This window comes from Nomascus leucogenys, chromosome 8 (assembly GCF_006542625.1).
Source record: "Nomascus leucogenys isolate Asia chromosome 8, Asia_NLE_v1, whole genome shotgun sequence".
NCBI classification, from domain to species: Eukaryota; Metazoa; Chordata; class Mammalia; order Primates; family Hylobatidae; genus Nomascus; species Nomascus leucogenys.
In genome coordinates, this window is record NC_044388.1 from 112,136,869 (window position 1) to 112,142,935 (window position 6,067).

A 6,067-nucleotide genomic window follows, 5' to 3' on the forward strand; every position below is an offset into this window, starting at 1 on the left:
GAATGACATGCAGGGAGGGAATGGGGCCGGGCTGGGCTTGTGGGGTCAGTGTTGGGCAAGTTTCTGGTTGGTGGGGGCGGGGCCTAACCCCAGGTCAGGGTCAGGCTTAATTCAGTGTGAGGCACAGAGGTCCCAGCAGCTGTGGGGCCCAGCCCAGACATCCCAACAGAAACACATCAGCCACCATCTCTCAGTTCCATGGGGCTGGGCAGGGGAAGGGGCGCTGGCTTCTGGGCTCACCCTGGTGCGGGCCAGAAGACACCCTTTGCCCACAGTGACAGTGGCAGAGATGCCAGGTGCTGCCCCAGGTCAGGAGCCCCCGCTGGCCTCCTCGGCCCCTGCACAACCCAGTGCAGCCGTGACAGGGCAGTGTGGTGGGGAGGACATGGCTCTGCAGTCCCTGAGGGGGAACTCGGACTCAGATCCCAGTTCCCTCCCAGCTCCTTCCCCACTCCCAATGGCAGTGCCACCTCAGAGCCTGGGGACTCCCCCCCACACTGCTCACCATTGTGAGCCCCTGGTGAGTCCATCCCTGTGGGAGGTGGCAGTGGCACGGAGCTGCAGTGATCATGAGCACGGATTTGTTCCAGGAATGGCCCTTAAGGTGCCCCTTCCCAAGTGGCCCCAGAGAAGGGGGGTCTGCGGCAAAAGACCCCTTAAGTCTAGGTAGGCATGAAGGATGGAGGGCCGTCCTCCAGGCTCACGCTATAGAACCTGTCCTCTGGAACCACCAGGCAAACGCCTGGAGACGCCACCCAAGCCCAGCCCCACATTGGCACGGGGCCCAGGGGAGGTTCCAAGCCAAACGGGGCCCTGGTCACCGGCAGGCACAGCCACGGGCATCCAGGGCGCAGAGACTGAATCACCAGCAGCCTCGGAGGGGAAGGAGAGAGGAGTCATCCAAGGACAGACAGGCCCTGCGTGTCATATGAGGTGCGGCCACCTCCAGCCCCACCTGGCCTGTCTGCACTCTCCTAGCGCCAGGCATGAGCCCGTTCCTGTGATGAGGCTGGGACAAGGATGAGCCTCGGGCTGTTACGCCCTGGGGAGCATATCTGGGACGTTACAGGAAGCTTCAGGGAACCAGTGGTGTGACCACAGGGTCCCCCCACCCTCGGAGCCTGGACGGCTCTCAGGCACCCAGAAGGCAGCTCCACTGCCAGCCTCCTTCCATTCCTACAGAGCCTCGCCCTGCCCGGGGACCCCGCTGCAGCCTCTGCACCCCAGGGCCATCCGAGTGGTGCACAGGACTGGCCCCCTGCTGACGGGCTGCCACCTCCCTGCCAGGCCTTCAGGCTCCCAAATCAACTGCGGCCCTGGGCTCTCAGCCCTGCTCCCATAAAGGGACAGGGGCAGGGTCCTCCTGAACAGAAGAGGCCAAGTCTCGTGGCTCCCCTTTTCCCATGAGCAGGAAAACCACCCAGCCACTCAGCAGCTGCCTGGAAGCTCTGGAAGAAGCTGCATCATAAATGCAGCGGCACAGCCGTGGAAATGCCTTACTGTGACTGGGAACAAAATCATGACAGCGAATGCCTGGGAACAGAAAAGCAAACCCAGCGAGCAGAGCATCCCGAGGTCCTGTGAGTCGCCCCCACCGCTGGCTTCCTTCCTTCTCCTCCCCACCCGCCCTGGGGGACAGCGGAGCGTCTGCCTCCCTGGCCTGGTCACCAGCTGCGGCTTCCAGACGCAGCTCTGAATCAGGAGACACACGTCAGCTCCCGAAGGCGGGTCCACCTGTCCAGGACCCTCTGCCGATGTTGTCCGTGCCACGGGGACCGCTCACAGCCTGCACCGGCTGGCACCCCTGCCCTGCCCCCAGGAGACTCATGCCTGCTGGGGTATGAGGCTTGGGGCTACTCTGCATGGGGTGGACAGGAGCAGCAAGGCTCTGAGAAGGCCACTGGGCAGAGGCTGCAGCCTGAGTCAAGGGGTATCCCCTGGGCAGGCCAGGCCCGCTGTGTCCCCAGCAGCGTGGGAGCCCTGCATCGAGTCCCAGCCAGCCACATCCCCACCCCGCTCCGGGCCTACCTGGGTCCGTACCCATTCAGACCCTGCGCCTCGGCTCCTGGCCCCTCCGCAGCCACACGGCTCCCTCCACCTCCGCCCACCATGCTCCAGTCCGGCTCAGCGAGGCACATGCAGTTCTCCTGGGACCTCTGCCACCCCTCCCGAGCCTCCCTCCCTGGGGGGACGGTCGCCTGGGGGCAGGAAGTAGCCTTGCCCGTGGCACACACTGGCGTGCAGATGCTTATCACTGAAAGAGCGTTCCAGGGCCCCCAGTGCACCGGGTGCCATGGCAAATGCTTGATGACTTATCTTACGTCGTCTCAGGGCAATCCCACCAGAGAAAAGCAGGTGCTACCCCCACTTAACCGGGGAATGAGGCTCAGCCTAAGTCATGTGTCCAGGGTCCCAGCAGGGTCAGAAGGCCGGGCGTGCCAAGCCGTCCCACACCTTCCACGTCCCCAAGGCCAGGAAAGAGCAGCAGCCACCTGGGGTCCCAGCACCACGCGGAGCCACTGCATGGGGATGGCTCCTCGGCTGGGAGGGGCTGGGATGAAAACCCCACAGAACAGCCACACACCTCCCCTTCCCAGCGACGGTGGGGCCCAGAGGCCAAGAGCCCTGATTCCCAGACACGCGGCTGTCTCCGAGGCCGGTGATGGGGGCCAGTCGTTCGACCCTCTGGGCACGAGTCTTCCCCTCTGTAAAGTGGGCGGAGAGTCAGCCCCGGCCACTAGGGCTCCTGGGGGTCCGAAGACACGTGGAGTACACGGTGCTCACCCTGGGGCCGGGGTGGGGGAAGAAAGGAGGCCAGGGAGGGACCAAGACGGCACCTCTGTCCTCAAAGGGCAGCTCAGCGCCCAGGAAAGGAAAAGGGCAGGTTTCCAGGGCCCAGGAGAAGCCCTCCCAGCAGCACCAGCTCCCAGGGGTGACCCAGGTGCAGGGAAATGACCCGCAGGGGACGAGGATGCCTGGGCACTGTGGGCTCCGCACACCCAAAAGCACATGCCTCCCCATGATACACAACACACAGCACACACACACACACACACGACACACACACAACACATAAAAGTACACACACACCACACATACTACATGCACCACACACAATACACATGCACACACACACCACACACAACAAAGCACACACACAACACGCACACCACACACAAAGCACACACACACTGCACGCACCACACACAACATACACCATACAGACAGCACACACAACACAGACATACAACACACACCAGACACACACCACACAACACAAACACACAAACACATCACACACAGAGACACAACACACACACCACATGCCATACACAATGCACAACACACACATCTCACACACACCACAAGACATACACCACACACAACACACAGACACACCACACAGATCACACAACACGCAGACACACTACACACAGAAACACACACCATAGACATCACACAACACACACAGACACACAAGGACAATCCACATCACACACACGATCCACAGACAACACACTTCACACAGACAACACACACCACACACAACACACAGAAACACACACCACACACAACACACAGAAACACACACCACACACATCACACAACGCACACACAATCCACTTCACACGCACAACACGGACAACACATATCATACACACAATACACAGAAACACACCACACACATCACACAATGCACACACAATACACACTTCACACACAACACAGACAACACATATCACACAATACACAGAAACACACACCACAAACATCACCCAACACAGAGACACAACACACTTCTTACACACAACACAGACAACACATATCACACACAATACCCAGAATCGCACACCACACACATCACACAACACACACAACAAACGACAATACACGTCACACATACACGATACACAGACAACACACACACACAGAAACACACACCACACTCATCACATAACACACAGACACACAACACACACACTTCACACAGACAACACACATTACACACAATACACAGAAACACACACCACATACATCACACAACACACAGACACACAACACACAGACAATACACATCACACACACAACACACAGACAATACACATCACACACACAACACACAGACAATACACATCACACACAACACACACAGACAACACACAAACACAGCACATAGACAATACACATCACACACACAATACACAGACAACACACAATATACACACTTCATACAAACACAATACACAGACAATACACATCACACATAATACACAGACAACACACACACCACACACAAACACACAACACAGACACACATTACACACATAACACACAGACAACACATGCACCACACACAACACTCACAAACACATCATATCACACATACACACAACACATCACACAGACCCACACACCACATGCAGACACACAAACTCACAGACACGCAACACACATTGCACACAGACAACATCATGCACACACACAACACACATCACATCCATATTATACACACACCACACACACAGACACACAACACACATTACACACACAACACACAGAGAACACAACACAACACACATCTCACACACTGACAACATCCATTATACACACATTACACACACAGACATACACCACACACAGGACACACAATACATGGAAAAAACACATAACACATCGCACATGCAGGCAATGCACACAACACACAGAGACAACACGCACACCACACAACACACACACCACACACACCACACACCACACAGCACACACCTCTGCCCAGCTCCATACAGGTGTAGCCTGCAGGTGGCACCTCCCACGGCAAGTGCAGCCGGCTGCTGCCGTGGAAGCCTGTTGGCACTCCAGCTTGTGGCATATGCCGCACTACTGCTGCGGTCTTGGCTGGCGGGGCTGGGTGGGTGGCAGGGCGGGGGGCTTCCTCCTGGAAGCTGGTGGCAGCTCTGCTCTAATTAGCAACACTGTTTACTTGGCACTGCCTCACCCTAGAAAAGCACACCCCAGGCAGGCCCAAGCAGGCCTGGGGGACGGAGCCAGTGGGCCGTGAAGGAGAGGTGCCCGCCACGCCCCTGCCTCGCGGGGCCCAGGGCTGGAGACCGCAGAGGAGCCCAGGGCTGGAGACCACAGAGCCCTCCGCAGCCACGGCAGCCGAGCACACGCCTGGACATGAGCACGGCACCCAGCGCAGCACCCAGCCTCCACGTCCTCAGCCCCGGCCCTGGGTGCCAAGCAGTGGCCCCCGGCAGCAGACACACCAGGCTGGCCCTGCACCCTGGCTGGAGGCTCCAGCCACCCTCAGGCATGCCCTGAGGCCACCAGGCGTCCCTGAAAGGGGCAGGTTTCCAGCGTCCCAAGAGAAGCCCTTCCAGCAGCGCCAGCTCTCCAGGGGCTGACCCAGGTGCCGGGAAATGACCCACAGGGGACGAGGATGCCTGGGCACCTGGGGACCCATACACCAAAAAGCACATGCCCCCTGTGATATTCAACACACAGCACACACACCCACACAAACACAACACACACAGATACATACACATGCAGTGCACACACACCCACACAAACAACACACACAACGCACACAGATACATACACACGCAGTGCACACACACCACACACAAACACGTACACACACAAACACACAGATACACACACAGTACACACACACCACACAAACACACAGACACACAAACACAACACACAGATACACACAGTGCACACACACCACACACAAACAACACACACAACACACAGATACACACACAGTACACACACACCACACAAACACACAGACACACAAACACAACACACACAGATACATACACATGCAGAACACACCACACACAAACACAACACACAGATACACACAGTGCACACACACCACACACAAACACAACACACACAACACACAGATACACACACAGTACACACACACCACACAAACACACAAACACAACACACACAGATACATACACATGCAGAACACACCACACACAAACACAACATACACAGACACACAACGCACATGATACAGATACACACACAGTGCACACACACC